Raw genomic sequence first — 26,986 nt, 5'->3', positions numbered from 1 at the left:
TGTCAGACTGTAAGTCCGTGATCATTTTCATATAATCCTAGTGTTTAAGACAACTGTAAAGTTACCTTTATCTGCTTTTATGATGATAATTTCCCTATTTTTCTTCAAACTAAACATAGCTCTTTTTTCTAAAAGCGTGATATTTTGGTTTGAAGCTCTTGAAGATGAGAGAATGATGGCGCTTTTCTTGCATTCATTAGATGGTCGAAAATAATATATAGAGTCGTTAATAACAATACTTATTAATGTTGCTCATTTATTTACAGTGCTGCTTTCAGTGTGCTTTAGTAACCGATTTCTATTCTCTATCCCTTTAATCTGTAAATGAAATAAATAGATGAAGTATTGCGTGTAATGAATTTATACAATCAACAAGAAAATTCATTTTCTAAACTTGTTTCTAACAGAAAGATTCTACTAATTTTAGAAGTTTCAATGGTAACAGACTGAAAAATGCAACACCTGTGCATAAGTCCAAATTTCTAAAAATTATCTCGATGTCAGACTTTTTGCTACAAATATCGCGGTGATTCAAACGAATTAGCATGGTTACTGCAATGTGAGAAAAAAAATCAAGATAGCTGCATCAGCAATAACCTTCAACGTCTCTCTGAAAAAAAAGTAGAGTGTTTTCAAATATTAATAAAGGAATAAAGCCAGTCAGCTCAGAACAAGTGATGAATGCTGTCAAGCAGGTTAAAATCACAGTGCCCTTGAGTGATAGGTGGAGATAAAACAACACTCCGAACCGAAAGGTTATTTTAGATCCAGACGTGTGGACATAACTTTGCTTCACAGGCTGTTAAGGAAGGCGCTTATCATCACAAGTCACGAAATTGCAGAAAATCCACCATTAAGACAGTTCATTTATTTTTGAACATTGCATATAGAACTGTATTTTTTCAGGAAACAAATAATAGTTTCAATATTAACTGAAACTTCCTGTTCAATGTTAAGAAAAAACAAAACAAATTTAGACCATTAAGTTTTCATTTTAAGTCAGATTTAAAATTTAAATATAAAAAAGATAAAATAGAAAACACGCACACACATGAGACTAACTTTAAAAGGAGACAGAGAACTGTACTATTGCTCCTTGCAAAAATAAAGATTAAATTTATATTTAATTAATAAATTAATTAAATTAAAGGTCTTTAATGTCCTCAAGGATACCATTCGTTGCAGTGTTTTATCCTTTTTATTCATAAATCTACTGGTTTGGTCTGTATTTAAAAACTGATATTTTTACGTTTTATTTTATTAAAATTATTTTATTGTTATAAATTGTGTATACTTTTAGATAATAATTTCTTTATAGAATATGATTATTTACATTCTGAGAGATTATTCAATTTTATTCCATTGAATATAAGTACGAGGGTGTGCGGAGAAGTGACAATCACCATGAAGGTATTGAGATAGAACCATGTAACTTACACACTATTCTACATATTTCCCCACGAAGTGTTGTACACTTGTTACAAAGCTGCTGCATCATTTGCAATTCTCTGAGAAAAAAGTCTTTCCCCTTTTTTGCACAAACTAGTCATTTTTGTTCTAGGTGTTTATCAGAACTTTTCAAACCCCCTTTCTCCCTCGCGTATGTCCAAAAGGCGGAAAATTGCATCCCAAAACAAACCGACAAACATAGTTTGTCTGTTGTTTGCTTAGTAGGGTCTGTTCTTTTGTAAATGTATTTTTTGCTAACAGCTCGTGGCAATCTAGGTTTTATTCGCCCATTGTTTTCTGTGAATTTTCTGCATATCATTTATGAGTGCTCTCTGTACTTTTAAAATACAGTACTATATCATAGGCAATATGGCCATGAGAGAGATGTGTATCACTTATTCGTTTCAGCTTGTGGTATAGCACATTAGTACCGTGTAGGTCAACGATCACATGAATCAGTAATCCTGCTTTAAAGACCAAATTATATTTGGTCTTTAATGCAGGATGCTCATTTCATTCCCAACAAACAAGGTAATGGTATCACATCAGGTAATGAATGGATCAAGCGTTAAAATCACGAATCCACCAGGCAAGTAAAACTTGCGTGATGGATTCGTGATTTCTAACTTAAAGAGAAATATTGGTATAAAAGGGATTGAAGATTTTCTTCTCGGAACAGCCAATATAGCTGCATGGTTGCAATAACTAGGGTTAAACCACCCAAGTCTAAAAACTGACAAAACTGATGTTCTGACCACGTAATATTCAGTATACTGAACCTCCTCTGCCTACACCTCATATTGGCGAGCCATTAGTAGCACTGGATATATTTCCAGCAACGGGTATTAGATGGTCGGACTAGAAAAAACTATCTCAGAGTGAATTAATACAGGGGTTGAAGTTTGGCATCCAAATCCCTTCTCAAGAGAAAAGGCAAAACCTGTTTTACCCGATAGCACTAGGTTGCAGATGTGCTTCATGATCAGTTATATTACTAACTTTACCTATTTAAAACTTGAGATGGCCATAAAGCATGTTTGGACTCCGTTAGTGAATCCAAACATGGTTCATCTAGCGAAAAATCCGATAATCCTACTGCCACTATTCTGCTAGATGTTGCATGGAGGGATTCCGATTAGTGATATTTTGTGGGGAAAAAACCGAGAAAGCCATGATTTGCAGAGGAGTTGGGTAGATTTTCTCATGTATCTTTTACTAAAATATACATGAGAAAATGAGAAATTCCATGTGCCTTGCGATTTTTACTCCGCAATCAACCTAAACAACTAAAGCAAACAAAGAGAAATAGATTAATTTTTGAATAACGCAAACTTTCCAGAACATCCAGATTTACTTCACAGATATATGTAACTGATCCTATTTCAACGATTTCCATCTCCAACTTGGAAAACCATACTTAGAAATACTTTATGCTTCTTTTCATATCAAAAGTGGCAGATATGCAGATGATTATTCTAATATACCAATTGTCAGAGAGCTTCCTCTTGAAAAATATTTTTGATCTAATCTGGCTAAAAAATTACCCCCCCCCATTCTATTGGATTTATTTACTCTCTCTTTCTCTTAATGCCACCAGCCATTTGGAACTTTTTTTAATTTCATTTTCTTTAAAGGTTGGTTTACTCTAGTCCAACTTTCCTAATAGTGATCTTCAATGGAGAATATAGTGTTCGGAACTCTAATTGGCTTTACTTTACCAATTGCACTGATCAAGCTAGATATCAAGATATTTGTTACACGAAGGAATCTTACACAAATTGGTCACTTCTGGTTATTGTGCTAATGTGAGTAAATGGCATGAAAAATGCACATAAATTTTGTGAAGATAAAATTAAGTATTTAATATACAAGTACTTAATATTTCGTGATGATATCTCATCACATCAGAAGGAACACACAATAAAGTTACATAAGTTTACGAGTGCATTCTTTCTACTACTCGACGATCGTTAATATGATCCTATTAGTAAATGCACAAGAACTACATAATTAAAATTATTCTTCAGATTATTAGTTTTTTCAAAATTATTAGTATAATTTTCCTAAAGTTGAAAATTTTAAACCATCACAGTGATAAAAATTAGATTCACAGCAAAAGGCTTCGTATGAAGAGACTTACAAAATCGAAAGGGTTTGTGTGAGGAATTTTGTATTGTTCCAGAGGATCCTGTGGGTAGTAAAAACTCCATGTCCTGCAAGATCAGATTTCGAATTTTAGAGAAAACTGATGTAATCCATATATTATCATTGGATGCCTACATTTTGACACTTCTGGACAAATTAGACGATATCGCAGGTGTAATGGAAGACAGGATAAAAGAAATCTTGTTTTGTGGCTTGAAAGTTGTCTGGAAATCAAATGTTTAGAGCCATTGAAATATATCCAGAAAAATAAAAGGAATGCAAATTCTCTTGGTATGTAATGCTATGCTATTAGTAGGAAATCATCCAAGATGTGTGTTATAATTTGGATTGAAATTAACTACTGAGTATCATGTTATCTTTAATACAGTGTAATTCTGGTCTGAGAGAACCCTCAGAAAGCAGATCGCAAGTGCCCTATGGGTGAAGTTCTTGACAATTCCAATTTTTTGTTAATGGTGAAGAGATATGTTCTCATCCTAGAGAAAGTTTCTTCCAGTGAGGGTAGGCTTCTTCTAAACAGAAAAGATGAGAGTCAACTTCCTGTTTTACAAGGTTATCAAGGAAAGGCAAGGACTCCATTATTTTTTCTAATGTAATTTTATCCCAGGAAAAAAGGCTATTCATCTGAATTAAAATATGCCTAATTCTTCATTAGAATTTGAGCACATTCACTAGAATTGCAACGCCAACATAGGGAAACCAAATGGAAGGCCAAGCAAGGAATGATAGTAGTGAAAAGTCGTTTTTCAAATATTCCATGAATTACATAACAGTCATGACAAGGGAAAATCCATGCCAATCTTCCACTTGCTTAGAGAAAGATTGTCTTTCCACGAAAAGTAACAAATGTACATGGCAAAGTCAAATAAATTACGGTCGTCAGCCAGAAAAATACTTACAAAGTGACTAAAGAGTGATCTTTCTCTATGGATATACGCTCCGGCGATGTCAGAGCTGAGAAGCTGGAATCTTTCACTTTAGAAATGAAATCAGAGGTATTCTTTATGTAGGAAGGCGAGTTTTTTTTCCCGTCTACACTGATGAGTAGACGATAAAAAACTTGGAGAATTTGTAAGTGGAGAAATTGATACAATTGACCAATGCCTGCAAAGGAATGCATTTGCGGCCATTGGGCAATTGTACGTATATTTGCAATTGTATGGCTTTTATTTGGCAATTTTATGTATTTTTGGAAGTCCATAAAGTCTAGGAATTCTGGAATGAAAAAGCCTTACCTTTTTTTAATGGAATGGGCATCCAAAGAATTAGCATTATCAATTAGGACTAAAATGTTAAGACAGAAGTTTGTTAGGATTAAAACGGCCTCACCTGCTCCTTTTGAGAATAAAAAGCGTCATTTACTTGTTTATTATTTTCATTTTAACGGGGCAAATTCAGGCCAATTTAAGTTAAAAAATTACGACAGTTTGCAAATAATATAATAATAACTGTGTATGGGCGCGCGTCATTCTTTTCCATTTTTTTAAGATAATCTTATACACGTTACATTGTTCAACGTTTAGTACATTATTACCGGGGAGGATAAAGAATGATAAGAAAGAAGAAACTTGTTACATTGTATTTGAAGGGAAGTTTCCAAAAAACAAACAAAAAAAAATTACTCGAACAGCTGCCGCAAGTATTTTAACAGATTTAGAAGAGAGTCGGGAGGGGAGGGGATTATTTACAGTGACAACAATATTACACCTAGACCCCTGCCTACATTACTTCGAGATAGCTTCATCCATTCTTATGGCTGGGGGAAACATCCATGGCTACTAACGGGCCCAGCAGCATGGTAGGTTAGGCAGAGGATTTGATTGCTGAAGACCAAATGACTTCACCGAAGTTAGATACGGTCCGCATTGTAACCCTGGATGATAGATCTGATGTTCTGGAAATCACAACATCAGTTCCATTAGCGTTTTAGATTTTTGAAGTTAAGTCCCCTGACAATGCAATTATTCAATGGATCTTGGCCATCGCTAAAAAAATTCTTCGGCCTCCTTTTAGATCCATTTCAATTTAGACCCTTTTGAAGTTTCCTTTAAAATAAGTATCCGTATCTCTATTTTTTGATATCAGTGTTATTTAAATTCCAAAGCAGTTTAGAAAATAATTGCGGAAGAATCGCAAATTAAGAGGATAAAATTAAATCATACTTTCCACTATTATTTCATTTCTTTGGAATTTTTTTTATGTGAATCGCTAATAAAAGTTTGTAAAACAATAATACATTACTATTAATAGTGGATAGACTGAAGGTAATCCGTAAAAAAAACCTGCTCTACGGATCAAACATGGAACTTTTTTCAAGCCACTTCAACCATTCAATAAGCAGGGTAGTGGTGGCCTCACACTTGGACGAAGAAATTCATCTCCCGGCTATAAACATTGAAATTGAAATCCATCCATCCAACCATGGGATTCGAACCCACCGACTGCTAGTTGGAGAGTGGTATGCTACTGCTCGGCCAACGAAGAACATAATAGTTAGACAAGTCCAGTATGTTCAATGCCAAAAAATAAAAATAAAATAAAAATAAATAATAATAATATAAAATATACAATAAAATAAAATGGAAATGATGAGAAAGTCATAATAAAGGTGGCTCTCAATAGCACATTCTTATACAGTAGCGTCATATATTATCACAGCATCTCAAATCAGATCTTTGAATATGTACTCTACGTAGTTTAGTTCTTATGTTTGTAACATGTTTTTATTATTCTTGAATATTCCGATTTAAACCAAAATTGAGGTAATTTCATAAATTTTAGCAGAGTTCATAAATACTAGACTTTATTGAATTCCATCCAGCCAAAGCGCAGTTATTTATTTATGATTTGGAATCGGTTTGCCAAATTTTAATACTATAAATGGGTCAATTTGAACTATTGAGAAGATTCGATAAATTTCAGCACGGCTCTCAAATGCCAAATTTTAATATACCTAGCTACTAAAACGGATGAATTAGTGTCGGAAAGCGTCTTCGCTAAGATTTACTCAACTCTATTAAAGACAGTACACTTCAATAAAAGCAGAAAACATTCTTTTTATTCTTCATCATGCTGTATTTTTTTTAATTGTACGTAACATTTAGAAGACATTTGTTTCTAAAGAGAAAATTACCGATTCTCGAGGAACAAATGATCCGTAGACTAAGAAACTTAAATTTTACTAGAAATTAAACACTAACTGGCTGTTTCTGGATTAAATTTGGAAGCAATCAATATGTTGATTAATGAATTTCGTTGGAATGGCAAATTACTATTTTCAAAATGAAAGTGCAATGGGAAAGCTCTTCAAAGCTCAGAACGTTTTCGCGAAGCATTTTTGAGCAAAAAATGAGTTTTAAAGCACCACACTTCGTGCCAAAAGAATTTATAATGAATACTTTTCTACATCGCAACCTGTTTCAACGAAATCTCCTTACCGTTATCTTTTCATGAATTGCAACATCAATTTCAACATAACAGCGACTTTTTTTTTTATTGCTGACGGCTTATCCAGATTATCATAATCACTGATAAGTTCCCGTATATATGCAAAACTTAAAACTTAGCAGTAAGTAGTCCAAACATTTCAGACAGTTAAATGTCACTTCAGCTTTTATTTATATTTTTTAATTCCTTTGTTCAAGTACTAGGAATGTTGGCCTGTATTTCTTCCGTGACTATGACCACTCATTACTGTCACTAAGTTTCAAGAAAATGAAATCCATCTGTTTATATTTTGTTAAATAATTGCACATAATACTAATTTGCAGAAGTCACTATAACCTGTTTTTATAACAAATAATCACTCATACATAATCACTCATATTTCCGCCTCACCCAGAATAGCGGAGATGATCTACCTACATGGAGCCTACTTCGGTAACAGGTTCTCTACTTGCTGTAATAAATGCATGTCAAATCTGTTTTAGGTCTCCACGTTAAGCTGAGTCCTACCACTTCAGTGATGTTCAAACCACATTTATTTGAAAGGCATACGACACGCTTTCTTTTCTTCTAAGTTATGAAATGACATCTGAATAGCGAAGATGATAAACAGCCAGGATCCTCAAGATTAATTTTGGGTTCCCTAATTATATATATAGTAAGGAAAACAAATTTATCACAGTAGCATTTATGCAATATGACGCTGTGCATATTCTGGGGCCTTCTTTCCTCTCTCTCCCTCTTGGGCCTTACTGCATCGATAAATGAGTGATGATTATCATTGGTCGTGGTAAGCAAACAACTACAAATGGTGATATATTGGCGACATTTTTTTTCCCAAATAGTTTCGATTGTGCACTCTTTATCTTCTTCGATATTCACTTTGTAATTCTTGAAGCCTTAGTTCTTCTGTTCTTTTCAATTGATTACAATTCATTTATCAGTAGCGTACTCCCAAGATCATTCCGACTACCGCATTAATATTTTAGTAGTATACATAGATAAATCTTGTTTATTAACGTATTAAAATCTTCATAAAACTTCTAGCGATAAGATAGTTTCATTTGAACACTGTTCACAGTGAAAGTTACGGTTAGAAACCATTTCATATAAGCGCTTATCTTCTTTTATGTGACATGACATGCGTAAAAAAGTTAACAGTCCAGTCAATTATATAGCTAGTTATTTTATTTTTCATCTATTGCAATATTGATAAGTGTTTTTAGCTGATGTCATTACGGAACAATTACAAACACGTAAACGGGTTGGCATTTCTGCTAATTTGCTCGTTCGTATGCATTGTGTTTACCATCTGAATAAGATCAAACTAAAATATACAAACCTACCGGGGTTATGGACCATTTTCCGATAGCGAAAACGAGTTTTTCGCTTGAGGGTCTAAAATCATGAACTATTGCTAATTTTTATTCGGTTTTGATTTTATCTGTAAAGAATAACCAGTTTTTATTATTTCCAATTTCAAACTTGCTTTGCATCGAATCAATACTTTATCACGTATTAGAACATAAGGAGACATCGATTTGCATTTAATCTTTTGAAAAAAATTTAAAAATATCTGTGCAGATGCTGATCTTGAAAGCATTTAGAAAAGAGTCTTGCGTGAAGAAGAGCTACTCCACAGAAACTGCACTTCGCCGCAGCACACACATAATATAATGACCTTTTTTTTTAAATTGGAATTTCACGAATGATTGTCGAGATTAGTTTCTCTTAACTTTAGAACCTGTTTTGAAAAATGCTAATCGCTAACTAATCTCGGCAGCTGCTGGATTATAGTCAGTAGCGTAATTTGTTCATGGTTGAAGATTGAAGGATGGATGAAGAAACCGTCTCCTCTAAATTAGGAGGAGACGGTTTCTCTCTCTCTTCTCTTTTACACGGTTTGTATAAGTAAAAACGACGGTTTTTACTTATACAAACAATTTTTGTTTATTAGGATATCAGAAATAAAATTAAAGAAAACGTCTTGCGAGAAATATTCTTGAGGGTCGACAAAGTCGATATAATAAACGTTATTTTTAAGAAATGAAGAAAAAAAAAGTTTTCAATAGAATATACAAAAATAAAAAGGATACTTCAGTTCATACTTTACAGGTATTTATATTTAAGAAACTTTAAATATCGAAGTAAAAATTTCGTTGTGAAGATATGTTGCGAATTATTAAAAAATAACGCTAAAACTAAAAAAAAATTAGCATAAATTATGAAATAAAGAGAAAAGAAGAAATTATATCTTTATTTGCTAGTTAAGTAAAAGAGAGTCTCGTACCTTTTCTTATGTGACTTCCACTTACGAAATGTTGTAAACCTATAGGATATTAGTACCGTAGGCGGGATAAGGGAAATAAAATAAAACGTTTTTTTATTTTCTATGCTATTTTTTATTTTATATTTCTATTTTTTCTATTTTATATGGAGTAATTACTTTGAAACAAGAAACAATAGAACGGTGGTAGAAATTTTTCAAGAGAAATGCAATAGAGAGTGCATATTAATACTTGAGACAGAAAAGCCATCAAAAATACTTAAATGTAAAAACGCAGTGGGAGTAGATAGTGTTCAGTAGAAATGCTGAAACATTGAGGAATAAAAGTTTTACAATGTTTGTACTGCATACTTGAAAAGGTATAATCAAAAGATTGAATTCCTGGTGATGGGAGTAGATCACTGATAAGTACCCATCTATAAAAAGGGAAATAAAAAATCCTATGCTATCATCATTGATTTCGTTATCCAGGATTTCGTTACCGAGTATTCCAAATAAGATATGTTTTGCACATATTGAAAAGGGACGACGAACAATTATGGATACAAATTCGAAAAATTGTTTAAAATAAACTCTTTTTCAATAAAATAGTGGAAAATCATAAGAATATGACTAAGATCTGTATTTAAGTTTGTACATTCGGAAAAGGCATATGACAGGCTGCTAAGAAAACGCTACATATTAAATATGGAAATGTATAATAAGAATAATCAGAACGGGTATGGGAAGTTCAGGTGAATAAATGTACATGGAAGAAGAAAGAAATTCGTCAAAACATTCCACTAGCTATACATAAGACAGTGTTCAAACCAATTTGTACTTATACAACCGAGAGCTGGGTTGGAAATAAAACAATTGCTTAAGGACCAGAGACTACAGATATGGGAGTTTCTCACTATGAGAAAAATTCGGGGAAAGAACAGATAGAATAAATGGTGGCAGAATCTTATCAAAAATGAAGATATTAAGAAGAAACTAAATTATTAGATTCGAGAATGCGTGAGCAGAGCTGATCTGAGTCGGTTTGATCACTTAAACAGAATGGGAGAGGAAAGCTTAGCAAAACTGGTGTGACTGATATACGAGGAAAAACAATCGTTTCACACTGTGAAATCTCAATGCTCAGTAGTATATTTTATGTATCTTGAAGCCATAAATAATTTGATAAACGTTGCCTGAAAAAAATCATTTAACACAAATATTAGCTTCTTCACAGTTACAATAATACAACGTTGCATTGTGCTCTCCTATGACACACGTAATCTTTACAAGAACTTTTAATGGTTTGATTAGGCTACAGAACCTTTCCTCCCAGACAGGGCCGTATTTACACTTTTCCTGAGGCGCTAGAGTGCTCCGGGGCCCTTACTGTTTGGGGCCTTTAAATTGGCCCTAATTTTTCGTGACCCCAGCTACAGCCTCAGGCGCCTGTGCATAAGTATGGCCCTGCTCCCAGAAAACTCAGGTTTTTCATCCCGCAAAACAGAAAAACTCCAGTTAACAGACATTATACACTGATCTCATACTGTCAGTCGTTTCGGCCGTAATAAACCAAACTAAAGCAAATCACTGAGCTCGCACAGAGGACTCAATTCGGTGAACCCGTCAAAACATACGCATTCCACAAGACACCGAATCAAGAGTAACGAGTTGTATTAGTGCAAAAGTTCTGTATTTTACTTTTCTAGTCTTGGTTTATGATTTTAATGTAGCAAAACACACAGCATTATTTAAAATTAGGAAATTTATTTTTATGAAACATAATATTTCAAAGTAAATATTTGAAGAGTTATTTAACTTATAAAAATAACAGTTTTAGCGTGTTCGCAATGATGCTTCTGATCTCTGGCCTAAAATAATATCTAGACGGAAAGCATAATTTTTTTTATTTATGCCTTCCTTTATTATTGTTATATACTGTACGATATATCGTATATATTTTAAATGCGATCGTAAGCGGTTGCACAAATGTTTAGATAAATTGTCAAATACATGCTCCCTAGAATTATATAATTCTCAACATTATGCAAGAATTTAAAATTTAAAACATATGCAATAAAAATTAAATGTAAGTTCTTTATTTCAAAATCTAAAATTAGGTTTTATATGTCCAAATTCGTCTACGAGTGTGGTTAGTAAGGGTGTGCGGACTACTTGGAGAGTGATGAATGAGTGGAATGGATTGCCAGAGGTGGTTGTGAATGCCCCAACAGTGAACAGGTTTAAAGAGATGTATGATAGGTATTGTGTTAATGGATAGAGTGGGTCTCCCGCGATGAGTCTTTGGCTCCATAGAGCGCCCATATAAATAATGATAATAATAATAATAAAGTGTTCAAGAGGTTATTATGAACGAAGATTCAGATTTGGGTTGATAAGAGCAGCATTCTTTTCGATGGTCAGCATGGGTTTGCTAATCATCAAAAAGGCTGAACATCAAAGAAATTCCGATCGTGTTTTTAATAATTTACTCACTTATTATGACAAAGAACAAATGCAATGGATAAGAGTGATGCACACACAGTAGTATATTTAGATTCTGCAAAGATTTTGGATAGATTGCCAAAGTGAGACAGCGGATTAGGATAGGAAATTATACAGGAGTTATAATAGATAGGGAGTTAGCAGATTAGTGCGCTGGATTGGAGATTGGCTGATAAGTATCAACAAGTTGCGAGGAGCGATATCTCAGAAAATGAAAGTTATTAGTGATGTGTCTCAGTGGTCTGTTTTAGGGCCATTTTTGTTTGATACCAGGAGAGGTCTAAATGATGATATGACTTTGTATGCAGGTGTTGCAAAGTAGGGGAGAACTATGAGAAGCAGAGTTGATGTTGTGGCTTTGCAAGAGGAATTGGATGCACTGGATATGGGCAATGTGTCGTAACACTAAATTTAGTAACTTTTAGTAACACTAAATTTACTATTTAGTGTTACTAAAAGTGTAATGTTTTAAAATTTGGGAAAAAAGAAGCACATAAATGGCTGAGATATTTTAGAGGACGTGGAGGAGATGAGGGATATGGAAGTGACTGTGGGGATACGCTACTAAAATTGTGAGGACAGCACAATGGATTATGGCAATGATGCGGAGAACACTGACGTAGACGTAAGGATGCTATGGTTCCATTGTATAAGGTTTGATCAGGACGCATATGAATTGCCGTGCACATATTTGGTATCCCGTTTTCAAAAAGATGAAGAAATATTGGAAAGGGTCCAGAGATGATTGACTAAGGTTAGGTCTGGTCTCTTGGGATACTGAGTATGAAGACAGATTGAGGAAATGTAATTTGTGGAGACTGGTGGGTAGGAAAAGAAGGAGCAGGGAATATGATTGAAACATATAAGTTGCCTAAGAAGTTTTGCATATAATGGGGAAGACAGGAGGAGAAAAAGAAGACATCCCTGTAAGCCGTATAAGAATGGTATGATCAAACGAGTGAGGAGAATACTTTTTTTTTGCATGGAGAATGGTGAGTGACTGGAATGTATTACGGCGAGTGCGGAGACAGTGAGTGTATAAGGCAGAGTTGAACTGTGTGTGTGTGAGTGAGTGACAATGGGACCTCTAGCGATGAGCCTTTTGACTCCATGAATGTCTGGAGTTAATAATAATATTTTTATTTTTTTATTTTTTTATTGTTCTTTCAAATATTTACATATGTACAATGATCATCTATTCAGTATATTATTTTACAAGGTTCAGCACTTTGTGCTACATATAATGAGATTTAAATAGTAATGTTGATAACAGTTTTTTTTTATATAACAATCATAATAATAATTTACAATTATATTGTTCAGAGTTACATAAGTTGTATAATATTACATGTTGTGGTTTACTATTTTTTTTTTTCAAGTTTGAAAAGGTGTGATTATACAACAATATTTATACATATGCAATCTGAATATTATGTGTCCTTATTTTCACAAACATACGGTGTAAACTCATGATTTACTTTTAAAATAATTTTTTTTTTACATTGCATACATTTGGTTCAGTTATTATATACATTACATACATTTGTTACAATTATCATATGCATTACATTCATTTGTTTACATATGATACATTACTTACATTTGTTTACATATGATACATTACTTATATTTGTTTACATGTGATATTTACATTACGTACATTGGTTTACATATAATACATACATTGGTTTTCTTGTGATACCTACATTACATGCATTTGGTTACATATGATACATCTTGGATGAGAACTAATTTTTTTTTCCTTTCATCCTCGAAGCTTAAATGTAAGCTTATCTGAGGATGACACCAGTTGATTATTATGTATTGATTTTTTTTTTTTTTTGCTGTGTTAGGATGCTACGGAATCTATGATTGAGAAATTCACGCGCGCGCACGCACGCACGCACGCACACACGCGCAACCCCCCCACCCCCACACACAATAAATTGGAATGTACTGATGCGTCGCTGAACTGGAAGCCTGAGCGAATATATTGTATTTCATTAAGTTTGTATGGTATTTTGGGTGCATGTTTCTTGTTCGTAGTATGTCCTTAGAGCTCTTTTCAGGCTATTGTATTTTGTAAGGTTTCTGTATTCAAAAGGTAATTTGTTTATCATGTCTGGGATGTAGAAGTTTCGCGTGGCCTTTCCGTAGTGATTATTGTATTTATATGTGATATAATTAGTAGTCTGAGGTCTTGTTATACGGTATGTATTTCTAACTGTCCTGTAGTTGACATCGAAATAATGTTTTAGCAAGGCTGCATAGTGACATAAATGTTTTGCTATCAGTATTTTGTGTTCTGCCATTGCAATGTTTATAAGGTCGTGATTTTCTCTTTGTTCCCAAAAGATCAGTTTTGTCATTTTGTACTGTAGTGACATTAGTCTATTTGATTTGTAGGGTGCACAGAAAGCATACGTTGTTATCGCGTATCTTAGTATATTTTGGCAATAGTGCTTTGTATATTAGTGTTTTTAGGCGTATGGGAACTATGTCTTTTAATCTGTAGAGTTTGCCACTTATTGTTCGGAGTTTGTTGTGTAGATGTTTTATATGGCTATTCCAGTTCATATCTGCATCGAGGTAAATTCCAAGGTATCGTATTGTTTCAACCTGAGTGATTGTAGTGGTTTTGCTGTTCTGTGTGTTTTTTGTGTTGGAAAGTGGATGTTGGATGGTTATATATTTGTTATCAACTGGTCGAGTCAGTGGATTTCTGAATATCATTAATTTTGTCTTTTCTGAGTTTAGGTGTATGGAGTTTTTCGTGAGCCAGTCTATGATCAGATTTATATCATGTTGCATATTTGTTTGGGCTATGCTTGCATTATTAAGGATGGATAATATTGCTGTATCGTCTGCGTACTGGAATATTTTACCTTTGAGTGGTAACTGATTAATATCGTGCGTGTAAATGTTGAATAGAGTTGGGGAGAGTACAGCTCCCTGTGGCACTCCACAGGTTACTGGTAGCTCTCTGCTTCGGTTTGATCCGATACGTGTGACATGCTTTCTATTTTGGAGGTAGTTTGTAAACCACCTGTGAAGAGGCCGGTCTATTCCAACATGCCTCAGCTTTTCTAACAAGGTTTGATGTGTAAGTGTATCGAATGCTTTGGTTAGATCTATAAAGACTACCATGGCTATTTTGTTTTTGTCTAAGGCGGTATTAATTACGTCTGTAAAGTCTTCCAAGAGAGATGTTGTTCCCTTATTTTTCTGAAAACCATATTGTGTTTTGGGGATAATATTAAAGATCTCGGTGTATGCTGTGAATTTCTTCAGTATGATCCGCTCCATAATTTGATTGATAATTGGTAATGTTGCTATGGGTCTGTAATTGCTGATTAAATTTCTTTTTCCTTGTTTGTATATGGGTGTAATTATGGCGGTCTTTAGCATACTTGGTATCTGTCCTGTTTTAAATATTTTATTTATTAGTTTTAGTAGGATAGGACTTAAGCTAGTTGCATGTTGCTTTATATCTTTAGGTCTGATACCATCTATTCCTGGGCCTTTGTTTGGTTTGATTTGATATATTGCTGAGAGGAGTTCTGCTTCTTTTATGGTTGGGAACCATAATGTCTGTTTTGATCGCGATCCAAGTGGAGGGTCTCGTTTTGTGATTGGGGGAATATTTCTGTAAAGTTCTTGGATGGAGTCTGCAAAGTATTGGTTAAAGTCATTTGCTAGTTGTTGGATAGGTTTTGCATCTTTCATGAAGCTGTGTTTTATGGTTTCGGAAGCAGTGGTGTTGGGAATAGAATCTAGCATCTCATTAATCAGATGCCAGGTTTGTTTCATGTTGTTTTGTGCGGAGGTTAGTTTGTCTCTGTAGTAGCTTCTTTTTGCATTTCTGATTTGTGTTGTAAGGCGATTCCTTGTTATCTTATATTCAGTTTTTAAAGTTGTGTTATTTGGATATCGCTTTAATTCTTTCCATAAAGCGTCCTTTCTGTGTATTTCTAGGTCCTTTCTGTGTATATAATAATAATATAATAATAATAATAATAATAATAATAATAATAATAATTAAAAATTAAATGAGTTAAACCTAAATTTAAAAATTATAAACACGATTGTGTCAAACCAATCTTATTTTCAGTTATCAAGAATTTTCTGAATAATAGCAAGCAAACATACTCATTTTAATATTTAATATATATATATATATATTAAAATGAGTATGTTTGCTTGCTATTATTCAGAAAATTCTTGATAACTGAAAATATATAAACGAGTCAATAAATTTCAGTATACCGTATCTACCAAAAATATTCGAAAATCCTCTCCACTGATCCAAAACTATGGATCTTTTCTTAATCAGTACTTCCGGACATACTGTTGAACTGGCTGTTTACACCGCCTCTTGGTAATTCAGATCATAACCTCATTTTAGTGGAACTCCCTACCCTCAACTACTGACAACCTCGTATCCTTTGACATTACCACCACCACCACAACAACAACGCAAATGTCGGAAGCTCTCCGAGATTAATTTTACTCCTCCTTCCCCTGGTCAGACTACTATTTAACTTCTCCAGATCCTGATGTTTACTGTGACCGTGTGACATAAGGTATCCATGTTAGAATGAGGATTCTCATTTCCAGAGGTGGCTCGTGCATAGGCACTGCGGAACTGCAGCACCTCCACTTTTTCTCGATATATAAATATATTTATTAATCTATTTATATTTACTTGTAATATTTAATTTTGTCATCAACAATCCTATACAATTCTCTTATTTTGTAAAAAAATAAAATAATAAAAATCCATTTTGTAGCACTTAGGAGTGCGAAGGACTGTGTTTACCACAGTGTCATATTGCTACGCGGGCAAGTATATGCACATCATGGTGAGATGCGAGCTATTAGCGTAATGTGGCACTGTCCGTCGCGCAGTTCCACTGTTGTTTATATGCAGTTTGCGCCAATAGTAGAGTGTTCGTAGTGCTTATCGTGTTTACTCCGTCTCTTTAAATATTTGGACATTACAATTAAAGACATAACATTTGTTATAATTTTTATTTTAGAGCATTATTGGAGTTATGATAATGGATTTTATTTTTAACTAATTTTGAATTATACTAAACTGTATAATTTCATCGATAATAAGCAATATTTTTTCATTGAAACAAAACAAGAAGAATATATTTTATTTTTAAGTAATTTTGAATTATACCAAACTGTATAATTTTTATCGATAATAAACAATATTTTGTCATGTTTATTTTTTTTTTAATTTTTATCTTAATTTTGATATTTTATTCAAACACGTGTAGACTGTGTAGTGTGTATGTATATTTCGAAAGATGCAGCAACCCCACGATTTCAAGCCACGAGCAGTCACTGCTGCTCATTTCCCACTCTGTTCAAAATTCCCGCGCGGTATCAAAGTCATGGGTTTCAGGATGTACGTCAGGGCGGTCCAAGAAAAAAAAGTATAGCATATTTGGCTTGAGACCAAAACTCCAGCTTCATACATAGCCTACACTGAAGCTCACAGCCTTTTTCAAGACAATCATTAACAATGTCAATAACAAGACTTTGCAAAAACTTGATGCCTATGCCAATGGTAGTCGTGCCTTCTGGTCTGGTTATGTGGTGGCTGTTGAGAGCAGTTTTTGTACTTTTGTACTCTCTCTCTCTCAGCGACAGAATTATGAACTTAAGGATTAATGCAAAACCACTACCAATTACATACAGATTATATTTTTTTCAGTTTTATGCTTCTACAGCTGAAATACCTAACAAGGACAATGTAATACTCTAAGAGATCTAAATGCCAAAGTTCAATGAAATGATGGCGAAAGAGTGTATGGGAAGTATGGACTTGGTGTTATAAATCAGAGAGGCGAAAAGCGACGAGAATGAGCTCGCTATCTCTAACACATATTTCCAATAACATAAGAAAAGACTTTATACCGGGAGATCCACTGTCATGGGAGGACAGATTTAGAAATCAAAGCAGATAGAAAACTGTGATACAAAACTCAAAGACTTTCCCGGAGAAGGCTCTAGATCATATCGCTAACTGCTGATTAGGATCCATTTAAAAACCAAAAGGAACAAACCTATAAATATGATCTTACAAGAATCTCTGAAGTTTATAAGAATAAAAACAAAAAAAATATTCTATGATGTCTTACAGCATGCAGGAAACGTTACATCAGATGAATTATGTAACCAGGCCAAACGATCCTGACTGAAATGGCAAATAAGCATATCCCAAAAGCAAGTGGAAAGAAAATCAATGAGACTCTTTTAAGATAAACACTTGATCTGATCAACCTCAGGAAAGAATTTAAATCCAAGGGATGACTAATGCAAACAACAGAAATTATTACAAAGAAATCCGTAAAAAGCAATAGAGAAATCATGTAAGGATATGTATGAAATATGTGAGGACAGAGTCCGATGCAGATGAAGTTTCATTCACATGGGGAGATGAACCTCCCATTCTCGGAGAAGTGGAACTAATTATCGAAAATATGAAAAGCGGAAAACAACAAGCAATGACTGAATTTATACCCAAGTTATAATAGCATGGGTAGAGCACGGGTTGAAGTAATGCTAAGATTATGTTATCATATTAGAGCTAGTGGTGTCTGGCCAATGAAATGGGAGAAGGCAATCTTTATACCAAAAGGATACTCCAAGAAATGTGAAAACTACAGAACAATAGCATTAATTTCAAATGCAAGCAAAATTATGCTCGATATAATCAAAGGAAGAAATTAATAATCACTTAACGACTCATATCTCTTTAGAATAGGCTGATTCATGAAGGGAAGAGGATAGAGACTAGATGTCAAATATCAGATACCTTACTGAGAAATCAAAAATAATTCAATATCCCTGCTTACTTACGTATTATTGATTATACCAAAGCTTTTGACTGCGTAAATTGGAAATGGATATGGATAATAATGTCTAAGTCGGGCTTTCCCCAGCATCTTATCCAAGTAATAAGTCAGCTTTTATAACAATAACCAAAATGCAGTAAGAACTGATAGTACGTCACATTGATTCTGTTTACAAAAAAGGCGTAAAGCAAAATTGTATTCTATCTCCTGGACTCTTTAGTCTCTATGGTGAGATCATCAAGAGATCACTGGATGCTGGAATAGAAGCATGTTGATAGGCGGCTCAGGAATCAATAGTTTAAGTCATGCTGACGACATTGTACTAATAACAGAAACTGAAAATGACGTAACTTGATATACGGACTCGGGATTAACATCAAAAAATAAAGCTGATGATCCTCGATAGGAATCGCAATGGACATACTTAATGAGGAATGCTTACTAACGAAAATAAAGTTTATCAATGTATGTTGCTAGTCTCATTGCTTTCTGCCAATGGGACTCCTATGGAGGAAGTAGAATAAGAATTAAAATGGGAAAATCCGCAATGATTCAGCTCATAAAGATCTGGAATAATATAAAAATATCTATCAACACGATATCAAAGCATTCATCTTCTTAATTGAACAAATCAATTAAAAAGATCAATGATTTCCAAATGCGCCTAGAGAAGGATGCATCGAATTCCTTGGGCAGAGAAAAGATCAAACCTGAACATTAAAAACTAAATGAATCTTGAAATGATTTTCTGCAACGTGGTGAAGAGAAGAATCCTAAAAAAATTTAGACACATTTCAAGAAGAGAGAGAGAGAACATTGAAAAACCTTTCATGTGTGGTAAGATGACAGAAGCTAGAGGAAGACACGGGCCCCATTGGAGATCACTGGCTTAAATTCCTGCTATAAGTGGACTAAGACTGGAAGATGCAGTTACAATGACAGAAGACGAGTGGAGGAGACTAATACATCGGTCACCGGTTGTCAGCCATGGGAAGAATGACTAAGTAAAAGAAGAAGAAAAAGTGGAATATTTCATGGAGCATCTTACAAGATCATTTCCAATAAAATAAATTAAAATAATAATTAACAATCTCAAAACTAGAAATTTTGCTTTGATACAATTGGAAATTCAATTAAACGATTTCTAGAGACTTTTTTTGCCACTCCCAACGTGCCCATAAGACAGCAGTATCATATATTCTGTAACTGCAGTATAAATCTAGAATATTGTGCGCATCATGGCTTTAAAATATTTCCAAATAGTTAATTAAAGGTTAATCTATTTAGCAGTACGAATAAAAGCAAATGATCATATTTTCAACATTTTTTTCTCCAACTGCTTGTTTATTGCATTTATGAAACATTTCGGTTTAATTACTTTTACCTTCTTTCATACTTATTGTTAAAATTTATTAAATACACTATAATGAAAAGTATAGCATCAGATAATAAAAAAATTAAGCTAAAAGTTCATGTATTACAATTAAATAATGCACGTGTCGCATAGTAATCATTTCAGTACTGCAGGTCCGGGTGGATTCTCGAGACGACAGTGCATCTGTTTTCTAGCCTACAAATTTATTATGTAAGTTCACATGAACATAGATGTTTGTGAACAAACATTTTTAGGTAATAGATGAATTTTATGTTGGTATGGGAAACCGACCCTCCGTAGCTTAGTCAGTTTTGAGGGTGCCCTTCGACTGGAATAATCTCAGTTCGAATCCCGTCTAGAATGCAAAGAACCTCTATCGTCGAATTGAAGGTGAATGAGTTAGTTGGTCTCATACAGGGATGAATGTTTTTTTTCCCTCCCAGAAACTCGGGTTTTTCATCCCGCAATCGGGCAAACTGACCAAGAGAATACACACAATTTACATACAAAATATATTTATAGGCATGGGGGGGGGGATAACCGCTAACTAAATTATCATAGAATTATGTTTACAAAATCTAAGAATACTTGGAAGGTCGCGTGGTGCTTTCATACTTTTATACTGTATGTATTTAATCAATAGCACTTTACAGATATCTCGGTATGTTATAACCACTATAAAATATTTGAATAAGTTTAATTGAGAAATAAGTGTAAAAACAGGATTAACTAAGCCTTTTCGATGCCTTAAGTGAGATAAAAATGGTGTTTTTTTTGACAGCTATCTACATATTGTCTGAAACCTAAAATACTTGTTTAGTTAGGTACAGGAATCTGTAAGTATTCATAACTGAAGAATGAATGCATGACGAAAGTAAAAAGGTTGCATATTTAATTAATTGAAGTAATTAACATACACAGTACTTCGTTTCTAGTATTACAAAACATCGTCAGTGTATATGAAAGGGAAATTTATACACTCCTATTTATGGCCGCGTGCTATAACATCGTTGTACTCGTATTTTTAATGCAGCTATGTATTGTGCACGACCTATAATAACCCCATAAGAACAGAAAAAAAGTCCTCAGGATATTGAGGACTTTTTTTTCTTAGTCCTCAATATTTTTTTCTTAAATAGCTTGAAGGAATCAGTATTAGCAGTTCTATTATTTCATATTCTAACAAACTATTTTTTGAGCTTTTCTCCGAAAACCTTTTCTGCTCTTTTTCATCCTAAATCATCCTTATGGATCAAGTACGCCAATGACGTTTTGGCAAATTGGAAACATACATATCAAGATTTACAAGTATGTCTCCAAAAACTCAATCTTCATTCTAGGATTAAATTTTACAAATTAAATTTAAAAATGATACTTTCCTCTCTGAATGTTCATCTCCAACAAGAAAAACGCGGGTTTTGATTTGTTCTCTGCACCTCATCAATCCCAGAAATACGGAGCAATCAAGTTTCTCTTAACAAGATCTCACAACAAATCCTATTCTGAAGCTCTTATCCAAAAGGAAGTCGATTAAGCAAATAAGTCTTGCTTAATTAAATAACTGTAATCCAAAGGAGACTCAAAAAAATTATTCCTCGTGTCTCTTCGCATTCGCCTACTAAAGATGTATTCCGCAAGATCCCTATTCCGTACGTGAGACTTACCATTGAATGTGCTACAAGAGTTCTCTGAAAGTTTTTTCTCATTGCCACTTTCAAATCCAACAACGAAATTCTCCAGCTACTTTCACTCTTAAAGCTAAGTTTATACCTTTGTTGCTAGCATCTATTTATCAGTCATGCACCAGATCTTTCTTCTGTCGAGGAAAATATTCAGAGGTTGAGAAGCTATATCTGAACATTAACGCTATATTCGGCAAATAAAACCTCATAAATCCTAATTGGCATTATCTTTTAGGATAATACCAAACTGCTTCACCGGAGCATTTTTGAATAACAAACGTTGGTTTAAAGAAAGCTCTGAAGAAGCTTTATTACATCTTCCAAATCATAATCGCAATGATGGATTTACTATTCCTTACAGTAAATAACCTTTTTTCTTAGTTCCTAATAGTGTTATACACTATTGTAGAATAGTTTAGTGTAGTTTGAACAAAGCGCAAATGCAGCTGCAGTAAAACATAGCGATGGTTAGAGCACACATTTATAATCAGGTGTTTTTAAAGTTTCCTTTTGTACACTAATAGTATTCTGTAATACTCAAAACGAAATATCTTCTCAAAAATGTCACTATGGTAGTCGCTTCGCAGCCTCACTTAACCTGCTGATCAGAATTATTTATTTATTTAACATTTTACTCTTTCTGATACACACACACACACACACACACACACACACACACACACACACACACACACACACACACACACACACACACACACACACACACACACACACACACACACACACACACACACACACACACACACACACACACACACACACACACACACACACACACACACACACACACACACACACACACACACACGAGATAGAACAACGGTTTCCTAATGTCCTTGTCGTTTACCTTCTTGCCTGACCACTTTGTCCAAGTCTAGCAGTTTGCTTACACATTTATTATTCTTGATTTCCTCCTTCTTTACAAATTCGTCCTTCATGTGCCCGTCTTGAGAATGAGCATTGCCTAAGTAGGACACTTATGTTGTAACGAAGACAGAATTTACCCCTAAGGGTATGTAACGTGTAGGGATGGACATTTTCCGCCGAGAAATTTAAGGAAAAAAAAAACGAAGTGGATAAACAAAATGAAATTACATATAAAAATACCCAATTACAAATGACTGGCGCAATTCTACGTTGGCGCCAAAAGTAGACAGTACTCAGATAAACATTAGAAGAGCAAATTACTACAACGCTGTAGTGTTGTAGTAATTTGCTCTTCTAATGTTAGTGGCAGTAAAAAAATTGCTAAAACAGTTAGATATGGAAAACTTCACTACACTAGTACAATTAACTAATCGCTATTTAGGAAGGTTGTTTTTTAATCTTCGTATGTTCATGGCGGCAATAAAAGAAAACTTTCATCGTCTGGGAGAAAAAATTAATATTCTCTGCTGACTTCGACCAATTCGGAATATAGCTGTTTTTCATTATGCGTTGTTGAGAAATTCGACCAAATTTGTGATATAGATGTTTCTGACATTGGCTACAGTCTTATGAGAAATTCAGTTTTAATCGGATGATAAGACTGCAGATAGGTTTCTTTCTTCGCAGACACTTATGAAGGCTATATCGTTCCATTCCCTTCGAACAAATTTGGGATCTAGTTGTTTCCTACGTTTTTGGAGATTGGCTTATGAAGATACACCACCACCACCACCACCATCATCATCATAACACTAGTTACGGGTATAGACCATATTGGTCGGTTCCGATCTCATTATCCATCCAATATCCTTTTTTGAGGTCTATATCTGAACTACCCTGCCTTCTCTTTCCAACTGGCTTAGTTGAACCAAAATGGAGGTGAGGTTTTAAAGGAGGCAGAAGAAGACAGTGAAATGCAGCACCACGATAGGTAGTAGCATTCATCCGACTTAAACAACTTCTTTCTCGACTATAATAATAATAATAAGTGAGTTCTCATGAAAAACCATATCCCATGTAGCAAAAAGTGAGTAAGGTACTGAGGAAGCAGAAGGTTGGTTTAATTTAGAAGCGACTACTTGATTGAAATTACTATATTAATTTGTTGAGAATATAATTTACATCTAAAATGCGATCAGTACTCACACCAGCAATAACAACACATCTATTTATTTAAAAAAAATAAGTGTTATTAAAGTAGTCGCTTCTAAACTCCGACTTCCTGTTTACTCAGCAGTAGGCGCACTGTTGAGTAGCATAATTTCTTTTCACGCATAAACAATGAGGGAATTTTTCGGTAGAAAACATATTTTGTGCCACACGAGTATTTTCAAATCTGCAAACATGAATCAAGCTTAATGCTTGATATGCAAACTTTGCAAGGGTCATGTTAAGTTTGCTTTATGCTTTGTATTGTCAACACTCACGAATATGGAAAGGATTGCTAATGTGCATCTGCATGAAAAGCGGCACTGAAACCTTTGAACTGTAGAACACTATAAGTAAATACGGAAATATGTTATTAAATTCGATGTTGAAACTATATCAAAAATATGCCTTTGTGGTTGGCCGTGTGTAATAGCGTTTCTAACCAACAGGTATTGGGTTTGCGTTATGTTTAGGCATACATGCTATTATTATGTAGTTGGTATTTTCCTCGGCTATATGAAACTATCGCCCTGTTTATTTCAGTCCTAAAATGGCTTGAAATAGCTCTGTTTGGTCTCGAGCAGAATTGCAGGATCATTTAATCTGCTTTCCGAGTATGATATGAGGATTAGCCCAAAACAACAACAACAGATAATAATAACACCAAAACATTTGAAAAGAAAAAAAAAAAAAAGAAAAAAAGAAAAGGGTAATAGTAAACTCTAATGAAAATTTGAACCAAAATTCTGAAAAAGAAAATGCTGATTTATCACTCTATTAAAGTGCTATAAGTTATATTTTGTGGCTAGGGTTGTCACTTAATATACAGTACTTGCATATTAATGTACAGTATGCAAAGAGACCACGAGGGCTTATACGCACGCATGACCATGTTGCTACAGCCAGAGTTCTTTCTTCCATTAAAACGTAAACCTCTGTTGTTTTATACGTTCTGCTGTGTAGAAATCCAGTAATCGTATGGTTTTCTCTGATATTTTTATGTCCTTTCGCTTACACCTGATGAAGTCTGTTCTCAGACGAAACTAGTCGTGTGTATTAATAAAGTTTTTTATTCAAAACCTCGGTTTTTAGTCATTAAATAAATTTTAATATATATATATATATATATATATATATATATATATATATATATATATATACAACTGCCACAACAAATTTCTGAGGTATTTTCTGTTCAGCTTTTTGATCTCCTCTAAATTGGATGGCATTAAGTAAATCTCTGCAATTTCTTCCGTTCTTTTTCTCCCTTTCTTCTTCTTCTTCTTCTTCCTTTTCCACCCATTCATTCCTTAGGATAGATAGAGTTCTCTCATTAGGGTTGATCAAGGAGATCCAATGCAACCTGCGATGCCACTTCTTTGTTGTATCCTCTAAGGTCAAGTACTTATTCCTGTAGACCTGTTTGCCTATTTTAGAGGAACAAAACGAGTTTTCGGGGAAAAAACATTCTATCGCCGTACGAGACCGGCTAACTCACGATTCGAATGAAAAGACGCGAAAAAAAATGTCTCGTCAATGATGTCGCTGACATCATTGACGAGATTCAAACCGTGATCTTTCTAACTAAATGGATTCTATACCAACTAAACAACAGAGTCTCCTATTTTCTTCTTTACAAATAAAATAATCAAGTATTTTGCGAATATACTAAAATAGTCACATATACAGTATAGGCTAATCTAAGATTTTTCCCACTAACTTATGATTGACATTAAGAAGCATTGTCAGAAATTCGATTTCAGACTCATTTAAGAAATCTTAAGGATTCTTGTCATTATGTACGTGTATGTCGGAGCATAACATTGCGCATATAGCAGTACAAGTGCTCCTTTTTGGTTATTCCAAGATTCTCCAGTAACAATACGCCATCCTAGTTTTTTATTTATTTACTTTTTTTTTTTAGCTCCAACGAGAGCTACCCTTTATCTTTTGAGTTATGCTATTCATGGTTATTGACTTTTATGTTATAAATTTTTCATAATCGTATTTGAAACTATAAAATGCAACATACCAAAAAATAATTAATTACAAAAAAAGGAACATAGTGATTAATTTTATTCACCGCATATTTGATGTGCAAAAATTTCAGATTACCTAAATGTCATTGCTGCTCTCTGTCGCATGATTCTACATCACATGATTTACAGAAAGATTTCTTACATACACTCGCTTAAGCAGTTAAATACCTCAAGCCGAATACATTCAAGGACAATAACTGGTAGATAACCTTTGGGAACCGGCCAATATCCCTCCCCTTGGGTGTTGAAACAGGCTTAAGTAGGATATTTGTAACAGAATGCTCTGAAAAACCACACACACACACACACAACGGTTGTTGGTCGATGTTGAAAAAAAAACCACTCAATTATGTATGCATTCTCCTGGAACTCGTCGAAATACATTCATAACGTGAATGGCGAAAGATCAGATAAATATATCGCCTTTATCGCAAACATTTTTGCAAAGCAGACGTGAATTTCTCGTACATCTAAAAGCTCTGAATTGATTTAATAGATTGCTCCATGCACATGCGACCTCACTTTAAGGAAACAATTATAACAATAATAATAATAATAATAACATTCAGCTTGCTAATTATGATAGTTTATTTTGCATTGTGAATTCGGTCGACATAATTAGATGTCTTTATATTATATTACAGTACGCAAGTTAGTATAATGCATAATTAGACAAAATTTAATAATTAAATTTCTTTCGCGAACTTTCCTGTTATTACTTTTTTATTAAATATCTTAGATGTAACTAGATTATATTGGATTTAAATATCATTTACACATTACTGAAATAAGAGCCAACAGGCTTCACTTCGGCGAAGTAAAATTATTCAAAATTAAGTGGATATTGAATATCACATTATTTCTTAGCCGAATAAGAAACTCAAAGATAGGAAATCCAATCTAAGAGTTTCATGCCGAATACAGAAAACTATAAAGTTCAGCGAGTCCAAGCGTAAGCCAACATCTAGTAGTGCAATGCTAGGGCGACTAGTGGTAAAGGTGGAGTAAGATCCGATCACTGTTCTTAGTATTTGTCCATTATGTAAAACACAGCTCCTAGGAGATGTATTACTGTTCTAAATTATGAGAGA

General features: G+C 34.0%; 1 protein-coding gene across 2 annotated transcripts in view; it reads left to right on the top strand.

Moving 5' to 3' along the window:
* LOC150098101 (uncharacterized) overlaps positions 1-26,986 on the top strand; it is a 117,449-nt gene that overhangs the window by 49,211 nt on the left and 41,252 nt on the right. The gene's annotated exons all lie outside the window — the stretch shown is intronic.

Source organism: Typopeltis vanoorti, chromosome 16 (genome assembly GCF_054136105.1).
Source record: "Typopeltis vanoorti isolate ZY-2024b chromosome 16, IOZ_Tvanoo_1.0, whole genome shotgun sequence".
Classification (NCBI taxonomy): Eukaryota; Metazoa; Arthropoda; class Arachnida; order Uropygi; family Thelyphonidae; genus Typopeltis; species Typopeltis vanoorti.
The sequence above is the reverse complement of the archived record's forward strand: the minus strand, read 5'-3'. Positions and strand labels throughout refer to the sequence as shown.